At 48.4% G+C, this 20815-nt stretch overlaps 1 protein-coding gene and 1 non-coding gene across 3 annotated transcripts in view; both read left to right on the top strand.

Annotated features, from left to right (window-relative positions):
- The first annotated feature begins 481 nt into the window (after nucleotides 1–481).
- LOC119939968 (phosphatidylinositol 3-kinase regulatory subunit gamma) overlaps nucleotides 482–20815 on the top strand; it is a 117785-nt gene continuing 97451 nt past the window's right edge. Inside the window, exons 1-3 of one of the 2 annotated variants that reach the window (XM_038760018.1) lie at nucleotides 482–558; nucleotides 6330–6412; nucleotides 19402–19486. The gene's annotated coding sequence lies outside the window, so the exon portion shown is untranslated. The remainder of the gene's footprint in view (nucleotides 559–6329; nucleotides 6413–19401; nucleotides 19487–20815) is intronic. The other variant, XM_038760020.1, reaches the window with a different exon arrangement.
- Nucleotides 16542–16648, top strand: LOC119940484. The gene has a single exon (XR_005454962.1). It is a non-coding gene; the product is annotated as a U6 spliceosomal RNA (small nuclear RNA).

The following is a 20815-nucleotide window of genomic DNA, read 5'->3' as shown; positions in this document are numbered from 1 at the left end:
CGAGCCACGAGAAGAAAACCTCTACAAAACGAGCCACAAAAAAGAAAACCTCTACAAAATGAGCTGCAACAAGGAAATCTCTGCACAAATGAGCTACAGAAAGACCGGCACGAAGTCAGATGTTTTGGAGTCACGGGTTTTGGTCATTTCTTTTGTTTTATTTTTTTTAATGGTACTGCAACAAGGCTTCACCCCCTCCTCATTTTCGGGGTGGGGGTCTCCCTCTTTATCATCTCCCCCCCCCCCAAAAAAAACTTGGCCTGTCTCTTGCGGCCCCATCTCTGCCTCCCTGCCCTGCTGGTGGTGGGCAGGGGGGGAGAGGGAAGGATCTGCCCAGGGGTCTTTCTGCTGGAGCCCCTCCCCCTTCTCCGACAGGTCCCCCCGCCCCCCGAGGAAGAGGAGGGAGAGGAGGGGGCGTCCTCCTTCCCTCCATCCCTCCCTCCCTCCATCCCTCCGCACTGACATCACCGGGGAAAGCGCGGAGGACCGGCCGGAGGAGGGAAGTCTGCAGGTTGCCTAGACAACCGCAGCCCCCAGCCCCACATCCAGCCGCAGGAGGTGAGCTGGGGGGTCCCAGCTGGGGGGAGGGAAAAGGAGGGGAGCCCCCTCCCCCTGTGCCCACCGTGGGGATGGGTAGGAGGGGGCACAGCCAGGCGAGGGGCGAGGCCCAGGAACTGGGGAGGGGGGCTCTGAGACAGGTGGTGGTGGTGGGGGAATCCAAGACCTGGAGAGATTGGGGTGGGGGCACCCACCCCCAGGACCACTTGGAGACCCTGCCCCTGGATGCCACCCCTGGGAGGAGAACAGTGCTTGGCACATAGTAAGCCCTTAACAAATACCGTTATTATTATTATTATTATTATTATTATTATTATTATTGCCCAGCTGGTCAGCCACTCAAGGGGCCTGGGGTGGTGAGGGGCTATTTGTGGGGTGGTGAGGGGTTATTTGTGGGGTGGTGAGGGGCTAGTTGTGGGGTGCTGAGGGGCTATGTGTGGGGTGGTGAGGGGCTATTTGTGGGGTGGTGAGGGGCTATTTGTGGGATGGTGAGGGGCTATTTGTGGGGGGTGAGAGGCTATTTGTGGGAGGTGAGAGGCTATTTGTGGGGTGGTGAGGGGCTATTTGTGGGGGGTGAGAGGTTATTTGTGGGGTGGTGAGGGGCTAGTTGTGGGATGGTGAGGGGCTATTCGTGGGGTGGTAAGGGGTGGGATATTTGTGGGATGGTGAGGGGTTATTTGTGGGGTGGTGAGGGGCTATTTGTGGGGTGGCGAGGGGCTATTTGTTGGGTGGTGAGGGGCTATTTGTGGGGTGGTGAGGGGTTATTTGTGGGGTGGTGAGGGGCTATTTGTGGGGTGGCGAGGGGCTATTTGTGGGGTGCTGAGAGGCTATTTGTGGGGTGCTGAGAGGCTATTTGTGGGGTGGTGAGGGGCTATTTGTGGGGTGGTGAGGGGCTATTTGTGGAGGGTGAGAGGATATTTGTAGGGTAGTGAGGGGCTATTTGTGGGGTGGTGAGGGGCTATTTGTGGGATGGTGAGGGGCTATTTGTGGGGGGTGAGAGGCTATTTGTGGGGTGGTGAGGGGCTATTTGTGGGGTGGTAAGAGGCTATTTGTGGGGTGGTGAGAGGCTATTTGTGGGGTGGTGAGGGGCTATTTGTGGAAGAACTGGGGGAATTCCAGGGAACAGAAACACTCCCCCAAGCCCCCTTCTCCCCAAAGACTGAAGAGGCTGGAGGAATTACCATAATGTTGTGCCCAAGGCCCCCACGCCAAAGTCCCTCATTGCTTCCCCTTTCATTCATTCATTCATTCATTCATTCATTCATTCATTCATTCAATCGTATTTATTGAGCGCTTACTGTGTGCAGAGCACTGGACTAAGCGCTTGGGAAGTCCAAGTTGGCAACGTCTAGAGACGGTCCCTACCCAACAGTGGGCTCACAGTCTACAAGGGGGAGACAGAGAACAAAACAAAACATATTAATAAAATAAATAGAATGAATATGTACAAATAAAATAGAGTAATAAATACGTACAAACATATATACATATATACAGGGGCTGTGGGGAGGGGAAGGAGGTGGGGGGGTCCCCACAGCACCTGTATATATGTATGTACAGATTTATTACTCTATTTTACTTGTACATATTTACTATTCTATTTATTTTGTTAATGATTCATTCAATCATATTTCTTGAGCGCTTACTACGTGCAGAGCACTGGGCTAAGCGCTTGGGAAGTCCAAGTTGGCAACATATAGAGACGGTCCCTACCCAACAGCGGGCTCACAGTCTAGAAGGGGGAGACAGAGAACAAAACAAACCATATTAACCAAATAAAATAAATAGAATAAATATGTACAAATAAAATAAATAAATAAATAGAGTAATAAATACGTACAAACATATATACATATATACAGGTGCTGTGGGGAGGGGAAGGAGGTAAGGGGGGCGGTCCCCACAGCACCTGTATATATGTATGTACAGATTTATTACTCTGTTTTACTAGTACATATTTTCTATTCTAGTTATTTTGTTAATGATTCATTCAAACGTATTTATTGAGCGCTTACTGTGTGCAGAGCACTGGACTAAGCACTTGGGAAGTCCAAGTTGGCAACCTCTAGAGACGGCCCCTACCCAACAGCGGGCTCACAGTCTAGAAGGGGGGGACAGAGAACAGAACAAAACATATTAACAAAATGAAATAGAATAAATATGTACAAATAGAGTAATAAATACGTACAAACATATATACATATATACAGGTGCTGTGGGGAGGGGAAGGAGGTAAGGCGGGGGTGTCCCCACAGCACCTGTATATATGTATGTACAGATTTATTACTCTATTTATTTTACTTGTACATATTTACTGTTCTCTTTATTTTGTTAATGATGTGCATTTAGTTTTAATTCTATTTATTCTGATGACTCGACACCTGTCCACATGTTTTGTTTTGTTGTCTGTCTCCCCCTTCTAGACTGTGAGCCCGTTATTGGGTAGGGACCGTCTCTAGATGTTGCCGACTTGTACTTCCCAAGCGCTTAGTACAGTGTTCTGCACACAGTAAGCGCTCAATAAATATGATTGAATGAATGCTGGGTCTAACACACACCTGAGCTGCTAAACTAGCCCACTTCCCCCTCTTCAAAGCCCTACTGAGAGCTCACCTCCTCCTAGAGGCTTTCCCAGAGTGAGCCCCCCTTTTCCTCTCCTCCTCCCCCGCTCCCCATCACCCCGACTCCCTCCTTCTGCTCTACCCCCCTCCCCACCCCACCCCACTTGTTTATTTATTTTTATTATTTAATATTTATTATTCTATTTATTTTATTAATGATGTGCCTCAGTGGAAAGCACATGGGCTTTGGAGTCAGAGGTCATGGGTTCAAATCCTGGCTCTGCAAACTGGCAGCTGTGTGACTTTGGGCAAGTCACTTAACTTCTCTCTGCCTCAGTGACCTCATCTGGAAAATGGGGATTAAGACTGTGAGCCCCCTGTGGGACCACCTGATTGCCCTGGAACCTCCCCACCGCTTAGAACAGTGCTTTGCACACAGTAAGTGCTTAACAAATGTCATTATTATTATTATTCATGTCTTTATTCTCTATTGCTTTACCCTACCTGTAATTTATTTTAGTGTCTTCCTACCCTGCTAGATTATAAACTCCTTGAGAGCAGGGATCATGCAAACAATAAGTGCTCAATAAATATGATTGAATGAAATGAGTGAATGAACGGGATACCGGCTTTACAACGTCCCTGGAAAATAGGGTTAAGGGCATGGAAAGAGCCCGGGGCTGGGCGTCAGGGGAGCTGGGTTCCAATGCTGCTTCAGCCACTTGTTTGCTGTGTGACCTTTGCCCAGTCACTTAACTTCTCTTAAGTTACCATCTTACCTCCTTCCCTTCCCCACACCACCTGTATATATGTATATATGGTTGTACATATTTATTACTCTATTTATTTATTCATTTATTTATTTATTTATTTATTTATTTTACTTGTACATTTCTATCCTATTTATTTTATTTTGTTGGTATGTTTGGTTCTGTTCTCTGTCTCCCCCTTTTAGACTGTGAGCCCACTGTTGGGTAGGGACTGTCTCTATGTGTTGCCAATTTGTACTTCCCAAGCGCTTAGTACAGTGCTCTGCACATAGTAAGCGCTCAATAAATACGATTGATTGATTGATTGATTGATTGATTGATTCTCTGTGCCTCATATTCCTCATCTGTACTATGGGGATTCAATTCCAGTTCTCCCTCTTACTTAGACTGTGATCCCCGAGTGGGACAGGGACCGTGTCTGCCCTGATGGAGCTTGTATCTACCCCAGTGTTCAGTACAGTGCTTGGCACATAACAGGCGCTTAGCAAATCCCACAGTTATTATGATTTGGTACCACGAAACTCCACGCGGCCAACATTTTGGCTGAGACCCCCCTTTCCACTACTGCCCTTTCGGCCCGTCTAGGCCGTCTGCCCACCGCCGTGGGCAATAGTGGGCACACGGTGACAAAGCACGGGCCGAGACTCAGAAGGACCTGGGTTCTAATCCCGGCTCTTCCACATGTCTGCTGGGTGACCTTGGATAAGTCACTTACACTTCTCTGGGCCTCTGTTCCCTCTTCTGTAAAATGGGGATTAAGGCTATGAGCCCCGTGTGGGACGGGGACCGTGTCCAACTTGATTTGCTTGTCTCCAGCCCAGCGCTTAGTACAATACCTGACACATAGTACGCACTTAACAAATACCACAGTTATTATTACTTCTCTGAGCCTCAGTTACCTCATCTGTAAATGGGGATTGACTGTGAGCCCCACGTGGGACAACCTGATCATATGTTTGTACATATTTATTACTCTATTTATTTATTTATTTTACTTGTACATATCTATTCTATTTATTTTATTTTGTTAGTATGTTTGCTTTTGTTCTCTGTCTCCCCCTTTTAGACTGTGAGCCCACTGTTGGGTAGGGACTGTCTCTATATGTTGCCAATTTGTACTTCCCAAGCGCTTAGTACAGTGCTCTGCACACAGTAAGCACTCAATAAATACGATTGATGATGATGATGATATCCCCCCAGCGCTTAGAACAGTGCTTTGCACATAGTAAGCGCTTAACAAATGCCATTATTATTATTATTATTATTATTATTATTATTATTACTATTAATATGATTAAATTCTGCCTCTGCCTTGGCCTTCTCCGAGATCTTGGGTAAGCCACTTTCCCTCTCTGAACCTCAACTGTGAAATGTGGCATGAGGGACAAGAAGTAAAATGAGTTAAGAAATGTGAAAGCCCTTCGGCAAAATCACAAGCGTTCTACCACATTTGAGGCATTGTTACGGCACTAAGTAGCCCCCAGTCAATCAATCGTATTTATTGAGCGCTTATTGTGTGCAGAGCACTGGACTAAGCGCTTGGAAGTCCAAATTGGCAACATATAGAGACGGTCCCTACCCAACAGCGGGCTCACAGTCTAAAAGGGGGAGACAGAGAACAAAACCAAACATACTAACAAAATAAAATAAATAGAATAGATAGGTACCAGTAAAATAAATAAATAAATCCATCACTCAGCCCACCGTAGCGCTCAGCACGGTGTTTTGCTCACCACAGGTTCAGGTAATCCTGGCGGTGCTGACCTAATCAATCAATCAATCAATCAATCAGTCGTATTTATTGAGCGCTTACTGTGTGCAGAGCACTGTACTAAGCGCTTGGAAGTCCAAGTTGGCAACATATAGAGACAGTCCCTACCCAACAGCGGGCTCACAGTCTAAAAGGGGGGAGACAGAGAACAAAACCAAACATACTAACAAAATAAAATAAATAGAATAGGTAGGTACAAGTAAAATAAATAAATAAATCCATCACTCAGCCCACCGTAGCGCTCAGCACAGTGTTTTGCTCACCACAGGTTCAGGTAATCCTGGCGGTGCTGACCTAATCAATCAATCAATCAATCAGTCGTATTTATTGAGCTCTTACTGTGTGCAGAGCACTGTACTAAGCGCTTGGGAAGTCCAAATTGGCAACATATAGAGACGGTCCCTACCCAACAGCGGGCTCACAGTCTAAAAGGGGGAGGCAGAGAACAAAACCAAACATACAAACAAAATAAAATAAATAGAATAGATAGGTACCAGTAAAATAAATAAATAAACCCATCACTGAGGCCACTGTAGCGCTCAGCACAGTGTTTTGCTCACCGCAGGTTCAGGTAATCCCGGCGGTGCTGACCTAATGACCACCCCAGGCTGGGCAGGTGCTGGGTTTGAGTCAGGCTTTGGGTCTGAGTGTGTTTTCTGTGTTTTCCAGGATCGCAGGGATCGTAGTTGTCGCCACTCCCCGAAGGTGCCAAGCTGACTGTACTACACTCCCAGAGGGTCCGGAGAGAGCAGGTGATGGACGGGTGGGCCGGGGGGCGTGGGGGAGACTAAAGAGGGCTGAGGTGATGACGGCGAAGATGTCTTGTCTGCCCCGTGGAATTCACGCTGCACGATAGACCACGGGCCTGGCAGTCGGAAGGACCTGGGTTCTAATCCCGGCTCTGTCCCTTGTCCGCTGAGTGACCTTGAGCAAGTCACTTCGCTTCTCTGATACTCGGTTCCCTCATCTGGAAAAATGGGGATTAAGACGGTGAGCCCCGGGTGGGACAGGGACTGCGTCCATCCCTATTAGACTCTTTTAGACTGTGAGCCCACTGTTGGGTAGGGACCATCTCTATATGTTGCCAACTTGGACTTCCCAAGCGCTCAGTACAGTGCTCTGCACACAGTAAGCGCTCAATAAATACAATTGAATGAATGAGGGAATGAATAAATACGATTGATTGATTGATTATTAGGGATCGTGGGGGTGCAGGGAAAACTGATCACACCAGGCTGCTGGGGACAGTGGGTCTTCTGGGGATGGTGGAGACAATTTTCAGCGCTTAGAACAGTGCTTTGCACGTAGTAAGTGCTTAATAAATACCATTATTATTATTATAATTGGGGGATGGTGGAGTCGCTGGGAATAACAATACTAATGATAATTGTGATATTTGTTAAGCGCTTTTAGGCACTGTACTAAGCGTTGGGGTGGATACAAGCAAATCGGGTTAGACACGATCCCTGTCCCCCGTGAGGCTCACAGTCTTAATCCCCATTTTACAGATGAGGTAACTGAGGCCCGGGGAAGTGAAGTGCCTTGTCCAAAACCACCCGGCAAACAAGTGGCTGAGCTGGGATTAGAATCCCAGAGAAGCAGCGTGGCTCAGTGGAAAGAGCCCGGGCTCTGGAGTCAGAGGTCACGGGTTCAAATCCTGGCTCCACCACTTATCAGCTGTGTGACTTTGGGCAAGTCACTTAACTTCTCTGGGCCTCAGTTCCCTCGTCTGTAAAATGGGGATTAAGACTGTGAGCCCCCCGTGGGGCACTTCATCACCCTGTAACCTCCCCAGCGCTTAGAACAGTGCTTGGCACGTAGTAAGCGCTTAATAAGTGCTATCATTATTATTATTATTATTAATCCATGACCCTCTGACTCCAGGCCCCTGCTCTAGCCACTAGGCCATGCTGCTTCCCCACTGGGCACACTGGGAACACTGGGCATACTGGGGTTCCGGGGATGGTGGAGATGCTGGGAATACTGGTTACTGAGGATGCCGGGAGATGCAGAGAAGCTGAAGATGGGGAAGACGCTGGAGATGCTCGCTCGGCCTGAGCGGCGGTTGCCTGGGAACAGTCGCTCCATCACCTCCTACGTACACACCCAGACACGTGTACTCACACAAACACACCTCCACACCCCCACGAGAGGCCCAGAGGAGCAGGGCTCTATATGTTGCCAGCTTGTACTTCCCAAGCGCTTAGTACAGTGCTCTGCACACAGGAAGCGCTCAAGAAATACGATTGAATGAATGAAAGCGTGGTCCGCTGTTGGGTAGGGACTGTCTCTATGTGTTGCCGACTTGTACTTCCCAAGCGCTTAGTACAGTGTTCTGAACACAGTAAGCGCTCAATAAATACGATTGATTGATTGATTATATATATGTATATACAATATATATACATCTATATATGTATACATATACATACATATACATACATATATACATATATGTACATATACATATACAAATATATACAAATATATGTACATGTACATATACAAACATATATACATATATATGCATATGTATATATGTTTGTTATGTATATATGTTTGTACATTATGTATATATGTTTGTACATATTTATTACTCTATTTATTTATTTATTTATTTTGCTTGTACATATTTATTCTATTTATTTTATTTTGTTAGTATGTTTGGTTTTGTTCTCTGTCTCCCCCTTTTAGACTGTGAGCCCACTGTTGGGTAGGGACTGTCTCTGTATGTTGCCAATTTGTAATTCCCAAGCGCTTAGTACAGTGCTCTGCACATAGTAAGCGCTCAATAAATACGATTGATGGTGATGATGATGATTGATGATTGATTGAAAAGGCCCAGGATGCCCAGGTGGCGGAGCGCAGTCCCAGAGCCCGCCAGCAGGTGGCGACTCGGCGTCAGCCCCACCCGTGTCAATCAATCAATCAATCAATCCATCAAAGGTATTTATTGAGCGCCTACTGTGTGCAGAGCACTGTACTAAGCGCTTGGAAGAGTACAATAGAACAGTCAGCAGGCACCTTTCCTGCCCACAACGAGCTTAGAGTCTTCTAGACTGTGAGCCTGTTGTTGGGTAAGCCCGTGGTTGGATTAAGCGCCTAGTACAGTGCTCTGCGCACAGTAAGCGCTCAATAAATACGATTGAACGAATAATAATAATAATAATGGCATTTGTTAAGTGCTTACTATGTGCAAAGCACTGTTCTAAGTGCTGGGGGGGATACAAGGTGATCAGGTTGTCCCACGTGGGGCTCACAGTCAATCCCCATTTTACAGATGAGGTAACTGAGGCTCAGAGAAGTGAAGTGACTTGCCCAAGGTCACCCAGCAGACACGTGGCAGAGCCGGGATTCGAACCCATGACCTCTGACTCCAAAGCCCAGGCTCTTTCCACTGAGCCACGCTGCTTCTCTGAATGAACGAATGAATGGGTAGGGACCGTCTCTATATATTGCCAACTTCTACTTGCCAAGCGCTTAGTACAGTCTCTGCACACGGTAAGCGCTCAATAAATATGATTGAACGAATGAATGAATAGTTGGGGAGACAGCCTCCGTGGAGGGAGGCTCAGGAAGGGGAAGTGAAACATGGAAATTCAGGGAATGCTCGCCCTGGCCCAAACGGGATACCCAGCAGGACAATAGCTCCTCGGACAACACTAGGTAGCCGCAGTCGGCGCATGAACCGCTGGGCTTCCGACTTGGATTCCGGCTTCTGGCCACGGGCCTGGACCCCAAGAAGCCCCGCTTTGTCCCCTTCCACGGTGGCTAAGCCACTGTCCTGTCTGGCCGGTCCTCATCCCGGTCCAAGGAGCCGCACTGACCCTCCTTCCCTCTCGGCCTGCTTAATAATAATAATAATAATGGCATTTATTAAGGGCTTACTATGTGCAGAGCACTGTTCGCAGCGCTGGAGAGGTTACAAGGCAATCTGGTTGTCCCATGGGGGGCTCACAGTCTTAATCCTCATTTTACAGATGAGGAAACTGAGGCCCAGAGAAGTTAAGTGACCTGCCCAGAGTCACACAGCTGACAATCGGTGGAGCCGGGATTTGAACCCATGACCTCTGACTCCAAAGCCCGGGCTCTTTCCACTGAGCCACGCTGCTTCTCTGTTTCCACACTCCCGCGGCCCACGCCACCAGATGTGGCCGGTCTCCTTTGCCTCTGGCCCAGAGACCCCCGCGAGGGCAAATATATACAAATATATATGTATATATGTTTGTACATATTTATTACTCTATTTATTTATTTATTTTACTTGTACATATCTATCCTATTTATTTTATTTTGTTAGTATGTTTGCTTTTGTTCTCTGTCTCCCCCTTTTAGACTGTGAGCCCACTGTTGGGTAGGGACTGTCTCTATATGTTGCCAATTTGTACTTCCCAAGCGCTTAGTACAGTGCTCTGCACATAGTAAGCGCTCAATAAATGCGATTGATGATGATGATGATGAGGGCAGCCATCCGTGTACCCTTCCATTCACTCAGTCGTATTCGTTCATTCAATCGTATTTATTGAGCGCTTACTGTGTGCGGAGCACTGTGCTAAGCGCTTGGGAAGTCCAAGCTGGCAACATCTAGAGACGGTCCCTACCCAACAGCGGGCTCACAGTCTAGAAGGGGGGGACAGAGAACAAAACAAAACATGTTAACAAAAGAAGATAAATAGAACAAATATGTACAAATAAAATAAATACATAAATGGCGTCTTTCTTCTGAACAGGCATATAGAATATAAACTTGTTATATATAAAGCTAGAAAACCTGACAGAAAGTGACCACACAACCTTCATTTCAACTTTTGAAGAACTCACCACCACAGTCAGACTCACGAATCAATCAATCAATCAATTGTATTTATTGAGCGCTTACTGTGTGCAGAGCACTGTACTAAGCGCTTGGGAAGTCCAAGTTGGCAACATATAGAGACAGTCCCTACCCAACAGTGGGCTCACAGTCTAAAAAGGGGAGACAGAGAACAAAACCAAACATACTAACAAAATAAAATGAATAGAATAGATAGGTACAAGTAAAATAAATAAATAGAGTAATAAATATGTACAAACATATATACATATATACAGGTGCTGTGGGGAAGGGAAGGAGGTAAGATAGGTAAGAATTAACATGATGCTCTCACCTCATGAGAGGCACTACTGGAAAGAGCACGGCTCCGGGAGTCAGGGGGCATGGGTTCTAATCATCATCATCATCATCATCAATCGTATTTATTGAGCGCTTACTGTGTGCAGAGCACTGTACTAAGCGCTTGGGAAGTACAAGTTGGCAACACATAGAGACAGTCCCTGACTTTGCCACTTGCCTGTAGTGTGACGGACCACCCCCCAACACCGAAATGGTACTTGTTAAGCGCTTACGCTGTACCAGGCGCTGTTTGTAGATACAAGTTAGGTTGGACACCGTTACAGTCTTAATCCCCACTTTACAGGCGAGGAAACTGAGGCCCGGAGAAGTGAGGCGCCTCGCCCAAGGTCACGCAACAGACGCGGGGCAGAGCCGGGACTAGAACCCAGGCCCTTGTGTCTCCCAGGACCGGGCTCTATCCACTAGGCCACCCTGCTTCTCTAACCGAGTGGGAGAGGGGCAGGAGGACAGGCCGGGGCTTGCCGAGCTATCTGCCCCCCATTTCCGCGCCACAGCCGCCCCCCGGCCTCTGTCCTCTCCCCGTCTCCGGCCCCCAGCTGACTCCGGCCAAGGGAAGGTCATTTCCTGGTTGAAGCAGGAGAATTCCAGCCCCCTCCCACTTCCAGGGCAGCTGCCAGAGGAGCTGAGTCAGCAAACATACACGCACACGCGTGCACACACATGTGCACACCCCTTTTTAACCCCCCCCCCCCCAGCTAAGAGTCTGCCCTTCTCTGTCCTCCTGTCCGTCCTAAATCCCAACTCTGGAGTCCATCCTGACTCCTCCTAAATCCGAACTCTGACCTAGCCCCTGACCGCCCTTCCTCTGGTCCGCACGGAAGACCAAGCTGTCAATCAATCAATCAATCAATCAAACGTATTTATTGAGCGCTTACTGTATGCAGAGCACTGGACTAAGCGCTTGGGAAATCCAAGAGACAGTCCCTACCCCACAGCAGGCTCACAGTCGAGAAAGGGGAGACAGAGAACAGAACCAAACAGACTAACAAAAGAAAATAAATAGAATAGATATCATCATCGTCATCACCAATCGTATTTATCGAGCGCTTACTATGTGCAGAGCACTGTACTAAGCGCTTGGGAAGTACCAATTGGCAACATATAGAGACAGTCCCTACCCAACAGTGGGCTCACAGTCTAAAAGGGGGGAGACAGAGAACAAAACCAAACATACTAACAAAATAAAATAAATAGAGTAGATATGTACAAGTAAAATAAATAGAGTAATAAATATGTACAAACATATATACAGGTATGTATATATAGATATGTACAAGTAAGATAAATAAATAGAGTAATAAATATGTACAAACATATATACAGGTACACTCCACACACCCCCAGCTCCCGCACTTTGGAGCGCCCAAAATAGAGCCGGCGGACTGGACTCCAGCCTCCAGCTGCTGCGGCCACGGGGATTTCCTGGCATACGGGGCCGGGAATTTTTTCCACCGTGAGAGCCGGGGTGAGTGGGCGGGAGGACGTCTGTGCAAGCGATAATAATAATCGTGGCATTCATTCGGGCGCTTACACTATGCCAAGCGCTGTACCCAACACCGGGGTGGGGGACGCGTGTGTCTGGGAACGCGTGCACGTGTGGACGGACGTTTGTGTCTTTCTGGGAACGCGCGGCTTCGGTCTAGGTTTGTCTGCGTGCGTGCGTGGGCCTTAAAGTAGCAATCAATCAATCGTATTTATTGAGCGCTTACTGTGTGCAGAGCACTGTAGTAAGCGCTTGGGAAGTCCAAGTTGGCAACATCTAGAGACGGTCCCCACCCCACAGCGGGCTCACAGTCTAGAAGGGGGAGACAGAGAACAAAACAGAACATATTAACAAAATAAAATAAATAGAATAGATAGGTACAAGTAAAATAAATAAATAGAGTAATAAATACGTACAAACATATATACAGGTATATAGCAGCATGGCTTAGTGGACTGTGAGCCCACTGTTGGGTAGGGACTGTCTCTATGTGTTGCCGACTTGTACTTCCCAAGCGCTTAGTACAGTGCTCTGCACACAGGAAGCGCTCAATAAATATGATTGATTGATTGACTGAGCGGGGGGCCGGGAGTCAGAACGTCGTGGGTTCTAATCCCGGCTCCGCCACTTGTCTGCTGTGTGACCTTGGGCCAGTCACTTTGCTTCTCTGGGTCTCAGTTACCTCAACTGTAAAATGGGGATTGAGACCGTGAGCCCCATGGGGGACCGGGGCTGGGTCCAACCCCATTTGCTCGTCTCCACCCCAGCGCTTAGTACAGTGCCTGGCACATAGTAAGCGCTTAGCAATTATTATTATCATTGGTGGGTCTGAATCTGTGAAAGGGGAGGGCTTGGTGTGGGTTCCCCACATGCATCTTCCTCAACTGGATTTATTTTGTGTCTTTCTCCCCGTGATAGTAGTAATGATGGTATTTGTACACATAGTAAGCGCTTAACAAATATCACAATTATAATAATGTTGGCATTTGTTAATCGCTTACCATGTGCCAAGCACCGTTTAAGCACTGGGGGGGATACAAGGTAATCAGGTTGTCCCACTTGGGGCTCACAGTCTTAATCCCCATTTTACTGAGGAAGTAACTGAAGCACAGAGAAGTGAAGTGACTTAATAATAATAATAATAATAATAATAATAATAATAATGGCATTTATTAAGCGCTTACTATGTGCAAAGCACTGTTCTAAGCGCTGGGGAGGTTACAAGGTGATCAGGTTGTCCCACGGGGGGGCTCACAGTCAATCCCCCTTTTACAGATGAGGTAACTGAGGCCCAGAGAAGTGAAGTGACTTGCCCAAAGTCACCCAGCTGACAACTGGCGGAGCCGGGATTTGAACCCATGACCTCTGACTCATTCATTCATTCATTCAATCGTATATATTGAGCGCTCACTGTGTGCAGAGCACTATACTAAGCACTTGGGAAGTACAAGTTGGCAACATAGAGAGACGGTCCCTACCCAACAGCGGGCTCACAGTCTAGGGCTTTGGAGTGAGAGGTCATGGGTTCAAATCCCGGCTCCGCCACTTCTCAGCTGTGTGACTTCATACAAGTCACTAAACTTTGCTGTGCCTCAGTGACCTCATCTGGAAAATGGGGATTAAGACTGTGAGCACTCCCGTGGGACAACCTGACCACCCTGTAACCCCCCCAGCGCTTAAAACAGTGCTTTGCACATAGTAAGCGCTTAATAAATGCCATCATTATTATTATTATTATAGAAGCAAGCGGCATGAAGGAGTTTGCATCGTAATGGGGCGGACAGACACGTAATGGGTGAATTAAGCATAAACAGCAGTGTGGCTCAGTGGAAAGAGCCCGGGCTTTGGAGTCAGCGGTCATAGGTTTGAATCCCAGCTCCACCCCGTGTCTGCTGTGTGACCTTGGGCAAGTCACTTAACTTCTTTGGGCCTCAGTTACCTCATCTGTAAAATGGGGATGATAACTGTGAGCCCCACGTGGGACAAGCTGATCACCTTGTATCCCCCCCCAGCGCTTAGAAGGGTGCTTTGCACATAGTAAGCGCTTAATAAATGCCATCATTATTATTATTATTAGACTGTGAGCCCACTGTTGGGTAGGGACTGTCTCTATATGTTGCCAACTTGTACTTCCCAAGCGCTTAGTACAGTGCTCTGCACTCAGTAAGCGCTCAATAAACACGATTGATGATGATTATTATTATAAACCACATCTGATGAGAAAGACGTGATTCTGGTCCGATCGACTGTAACTCTAGACTTCTAGCAGACCCTAGTCTTCTAAGACTGGGAGCCCACTGTTGGGTAGGGACCGTCTCTATACGTTGCCAACTTGGGCTTCCCAAGCGCTTAGTCCAGTGCTCTGCACCCGGTAAGCGCTCAATAAATACGATTGAATGAATGAATGAATGGAAGGGGGAGACAGACAACAAAACAAAACATATTAATAGACTCCAAAGCCTGGGCTCTTTCCACTGAGCCACGCTGCTTCTCTGCTATTTTTATGCTGTCAATGTGGGTGTGTAGAAGTATGTGTGCGCATGCACGTGGGTGTGACCCGGAGCAGATGTGGGGGTCGCCTACATTGAGGGGGCGGGGGGTCTGAGTTGTTCCCGAACAGCTGGAGGACGTGGGAAGCGCTCAATAAATACCACTGATTGATTGATTGATTGATTGGAAGCAGCCTGGAAGCATGTTGGGGGTGGACGGGGGCCTTTGGGGGGCCTCTGGCAGGAGCCCCTGAAGGGATGTGGGGGGATTCATCATCATCAATCGTATTTATTGAGCGCTTACTATGTGCAGAGCACTGTACTAAGCGCTTGATTCAGAGGGCAGGACCCTGGAATTCCAGCCCCTTTGGCTTCCCAGGAGGAATTCCCCTTCCTGCCTGGTGGCTCAGAGGATCCGGAGCAGGAGGAACAGGCCCCACAGGGAGTCTCTTGTGAGGAGCTGGGGACAGGCCCCGCTGACCACCGGAGCCCTGACGGCCACTGCCTCATCATCATCATCATCAATCGTATTTATTGATTATTGAGCCTCCGGCTCAAAGCTCCGCTCTCCCCCTTCTAGACTGTGAGCCCGTTGTTGGGTAGGGACCGTCTCTATACGTTGCCAACTTGGACTTCCCAAGCGCTTAGTCCAGTGCTCTGCACACAGTAAGTGCTCAATAAATACGATTGAATGAATGAATCCAGGGAAGCAGCATGACCTGGTGGATAGAGCCCAGCCTGTGAGTCAGCAGGACCTGGGTTCTAATCCCGGCTCCCCCACTTGCCTGCTGTGTGACCTAGGGCAAGTCACTTCACTTCTCTGGGCCTCATTTCCTCCACCTGTAAAATGGGGCTTAAGAATATGAGCCCCGTGTGGGACAGGGACTGTGTCCAACCCGATTTGCTTGTATCTCCCCCAGCGCTTAGTACAGTGCCTGGCCTATAGTAAACGCTTAACAAATACCATTATTTTTATTATTATTATTCGGAAAACAAATCCTTTAAGTGCTTTGAGATCCTCTGCACTTCCATGCCCCCTGTGCCCCGGGTGCTCCACCCCCGACAGAATGCTTATAGACATAGTTTTCTGTTATCTGTTATCTGTTCTATTTCTGTATGAGAAGCAGTGTGGCTCAGTGGAAAGAGCCCGGGCTTCAGAGGCCATGGGTTCAAATCCAGGCTCAGCCAATCAATCAATCGTATTTATTGAGCGCTTACTGTGTGCAGAGCACTGTACTAAGCGCTCGGGAAGTACAAGTTGGCAACATATAGAGACAGTCCCTACCCAACAGTGGGCTCACAGTTTAGAAGGGGGAGACAGAGAACAAAACCAAACATATTAACAAAATAAAATAAATAGAATAGATATGTACAAGTAAAATAAATAAATAAATAGAGTAATAAATACGTGCAAACATATATACATATATACAGGTGCTGCACACAGTAAGCGCTCAATAAATACGATTGAGTGAGTGAATGAATGAATTATTATTATTGTTATACTGTCCACACTAGGAAACAACACCGCTGGCTCAGAACCAAGTGAGCCAGCCACCCCTTGGCCCCTTCCCCCTCCCAAATGCTGCCGGAAAATCTCCTTTCGGTTGCGTAGACAACAGGACTTGAAAATGACTCATTCGTTGGTTTTCTAATCCTGAGAATGGGGAGAAGCCACCCTGGGAAGGCGAATGGGGTCCGGGTTCAAGGTGCCCTGAGCTCCCTGGAAGATTGGTGTGCTCGCTTCGGCAGCGCATATACTAAAATTGGAACGATACAGAGAAGATTAGCATGGCCCCCGCGCAAGGATGACACGCAAATTCGTGAAGCGTTCCATATTTTTCTATTTATTTTACTTGTACATATCTATTCTATGTATTTTATTTTGTTAGTATGTTTGGTTTTGTTCTCTGTCTCCCCATTTTAGACTGTGGGCCCACTGTTGGGTAGGGACTGTCTCTATATGTTGCCAACTTGGACTTCCCAAGCTCTTAGTACAGTGCTCTGCACACAGTGAGCGCTCAATAAATATGATTGATTGATTGATTGATTGATTGATTGGTTTGCGGGGGCAAGGTGGGGATGGGAGGCGGTGCTCCTGGATTCCTGGATTCCAGTCAGAGCGGCCCTTTTGGTTTGACCGTTCCCCTGAATCGGGAGGTGTGGGGACCGTTCATGGAAAACAGGGTCCATGAGAAAATAACACCTGTAATAACAATAATAATAGTTGCATCTGTTAAGTGCTTACTACGTGCCTGACACTGTACTAAGCCCCAGGGTAGATACAAGCAGACCAAGTTGGACACAGTCCCTGACCCACACGGGACTCACAGTTTTAATCCCCATTTTACAGCTGAGGTAACTGAGGCCCAGAGAAGTGAAGCCGCTTGCCCAAGGTCAGGCAACAGAGAAGTCTCATCTTCTCACCCACGTCTGCCGTCTCCTGGACCTTTGCACCCACACACTCACGTCGGATTCCGGAGATGGTTTAAGCGCCCTTTCTCCTAAACTGCTCCAAGAGCTGTGTGACCTTAGCCCCTAGCCTGTCTAGAGGAAAGGAGCGGGATCCTTCTAATCAGGGGGTACCTAAGTCCCAGAAAGGTTAAGTAACTCACCCGACGTCACACAGCGAATCGAGAACGGAACGGAAAGAGGCCGGGAAGAGGGACTGATTTGGAAGGGGCTTTGAGATCCGTTGAGGTGGGAGCAGGATGGATCCCAGCCGGCTCCGGGAATTTCCTCTGGGGACTAGGGCCAAGACGTCTGCGGGTTTTATTTTTGACCATCCTTCCTTTTGGGCAGTTGGAGCGCAGACAGAGCCCCCTCCCCGAGCACCCCGCCCTCCTATCTGGGGAAGGCTTCCAATCCCTCCCGCTCCTTTCTTCTGCATGAGGGATAACTCAATTTTCTCATTTACCTGGGACAACCCCGATAAAGTCTAGGGGGGTCCTCTAGACTGGAAGCTCATTGTGGGCGGGGAACATGTTTACCAGTTCTGTTGTACTGTAATCAATCAATCAATCGTATCGATTGAGCGCTTACTGTGTGCAGAACACTGTACTAAGTGCTTGGGAAGTACAAGTTGGCAACATCTAGAGACAGTCCCTACCCACCAGTGGGCTCACAGTCTAAAAGGGGGAGACAGAGAACAAAACCAAACATACTAACAAAATGAAATAAATAGAATAGATCTGTACAAGTAAAATAGATAAATAAATAGAGTAATTAATATGTACAAACATATATACAGGTGCTGTGGGGAAGGGAAGGAGGTAAGATGAGGGGGATGGAGAGGTACTCTCCCAAGCACTTAGTACAGTGCTCTGCGCACAGTAAGCACTCAATAAATGCCATTTATTGATTGGGCCTAGACTAGGCCCCCCTTTTCCTCTGCTCCTCCTCCCCTCCCCATCGCCCCAACACCCTTCCTCTGCTCTACCCACCTCCCCGCCCTACAGCACTTGTGTATATAGGTACATATTTGTTATTCTAATTATTTTATGAATGATGTGCACAGAGGAGCAGCGTGGCTCAGTGGAAAGAGCCCGGGCTTTGGAGTCAGGGGTCATGGGTGCAACGAGCTCACAGTCTAGAGGAGGATGGAGAGTTGGAGGTGGCTAGAATCAATCATTTATTCAATGATATTTAGTGGGTGCTTACTGGGTGCAGAGCACTGAACTAAGCGCTTGGGAGAGTACGGTATAACAGAGTTAGGAGACATGGTCCCTGCCTTCAAGGAGCTTAAAGTCTAGCGGGAGAATTAAAAGCCGTAAGCCCTCTGGGGGCAGGAACTGTTGTTTGGTATTTGTTAAGCGCTTACTATGTGCCAGTCACTGTTCTAAGCGCTGAGGTAGATACAAGGTAATCAGGTTGTCCCACATGGGGCTCACAACCTTAATCCCCATTTTACAGATGAGGGAACTGAGGTACAGAGAAGTGAAGTGACTTGCCAGGGTCACACAGCAGACAAACGGGATTAGGGCGGGATTAGAACTCAGGTCCTCCTGAGTCCCAGGCCCACGCTCTATCTGCTAGGCCGTACTGCTTTTCTGCTTCAGGGTCCTTAGCTTCTGGGACTACAGCGTGTTCCGGGCCGCTCCTGGGGAAGTAACAGAGGTTGCCCACACCATTCCCGCCGCCCTCGCTGCCCCCTCCCCATCTATCCTGGGCAACAAGGGGCTCCGCAGATGCAAATCCCACTGACGCAAGTTGCAGTAAGAGTGTACGTATGTGTGAACGGGGGCGGGCTGAGGGCAAGACGCCTTCTTCATGAGGATGGGCTGGTGGAACAAGGTGGAAGAGAAGAGACGGCGTAGTTGTGTGTCTGTATGCCTCTGTTTATGTGGGTACATAAACAGTGTTTATGTACATACATAGTACAGTGCTCTGCACATAGTAAGCGCTCAATAAATACGATTGATGATGATGATGATGTGGGTACATATTTCTGGGTGGGAGTGCGTGAGCAGATACACGTGAGGATGGCTATGTGTATGTGTGTGTATGCAGGTAGGTGTGTTTGTGTATGTGTCCCTCAACCTTTTCTCTTGCTTGACCTGTCTCTTACCCTTCCTTCCTTCCTTCCCTGTCCCACAGACTTCCCCCGGCCCGGAGGAGTGAGAGTCATCCAGCCACCCTGAGGTCCTCTGCCACTGCCCTCCACGCTTGCCCGCCTGCCCAGGTGAGGAACCCTGGGGTCAGAAGTCAGGGGGCATCATGCCCATTTCTCAACATTCCTCAAGTCAGAGTCCCTGGGCTGGTCAGGGGTCGGCGTCTGAACCGACCGGGCGGTTTAGCTGACCTCCTGGGTGGGGTGGGGCCAGAACTGCCCAGAAACGGGGGTCCCATCACCCCAGAATTCCCAGCAGAGACTTTCCCCAGCTCCCTCTGCCACCCAACTTCACTTAGGAACAGCAGAGAACAATTTGGCCCCAAATTGACCCAGCTGGGCCAAATTGACCCAGCCCCAAGGAGGCTTTTCTCCTCCCAGCACCCCAGCTCCCCCTTTCCTCTCCTGCCCTCCCCCAACTAGGGCAGCTGGCCAGGGTGGGTGGTTTTCTCCTGATTGTGCTGAGCGCCTGCCAGCTGGACTCGGCCTACACATTCCTGTCACCACATGGCAGGGGACGGGCGGGAGACGACTCAGTCCCTCCAGGGTCAGAGGTCTTCCCAACAGGGAGGGGGTGAAGGGGAGTGGGAGAGGTATTATCTGGGAGTTCTGGGGTCCCCCCCCATTATAGAGTGGGCTGCCTCCCTCGTTGGCTCAGACAGTCCAAGGTCTCTATCTTTCAGGGCCTGAGACAGGGCCCCCGGCTCTCTCCCTCAGCCCTCGCCTCCAACCCTCTGACTTTCCACATCCCCAGCTGTGGAAAGTTAGCAGGAGATGGGTGAGTATTTCTTCCCACTGTCTCCTGGTCTGTCCGGTACCCCCCAGGCACAGCCCTGGGTTCGAAGATTTACCCCTAATGGTAGGAGGTGCAGGCGACCTGAGGGATGGCGTTCCCCATATCACACGGCCGGGAATCGGGGGCCCAGAGAGGTTTAGTGCCTGGCCCGGAGGTGCCCAGTAAGGCAACATCCGAACCGGATCGATGGAAATTCAGTCAGTCACTTGTATTCATTGAGCGCTTACTGTGTGCAGAGCACTGTACTAAGAGCTTTGGAGAGTAACAGTAGACACATTCCCCTTCCTTCCTCTCCCCCTCGTCCCCGTCTCCATCCCCCCCATCTTACCTCCTTCCCTTCCCCACAGCACCTGTATATATGTATATATGTTTGTACATATTTATTACTCTATTTTATTTGTACATATCTATTCTATTTATTTTATTTTGTTAGTATGTTTGGTTTTGTTCTCTGTCTCCCCCTTTTAGACTGTGAGCCCACTGTTGGGTAGGGACTGTCTCTATATGTTGCCAATTTGTACTTCCCAAGAGCTTAGTACAGTGCTCTGCACATAGTAAGCACTCAATAAATGCGATTGATGATGATGATGATGACACATTCCCTG

The sequence above is a fragment of the Tachyglossus aculeatus genome, chromosome 18 (assembly GCF_015852505.1).
Source record: "Tachyglossus aculeatus isolate mTacAcu1 chromosome 18, mTacAcu1.pri, whole genome shotgun sequence".
Classification (NCBI taxonomy): domain Eukaryota; kingdom Metazoa; phylum Chordata; class Mammalia; order Monotremata; family Tachyglossidae; genus Tachyglossus; species Tachyglossus aculeatus.
This window is presented reverse-complemented; position numbering and strand designations above follow the sequence as displayed.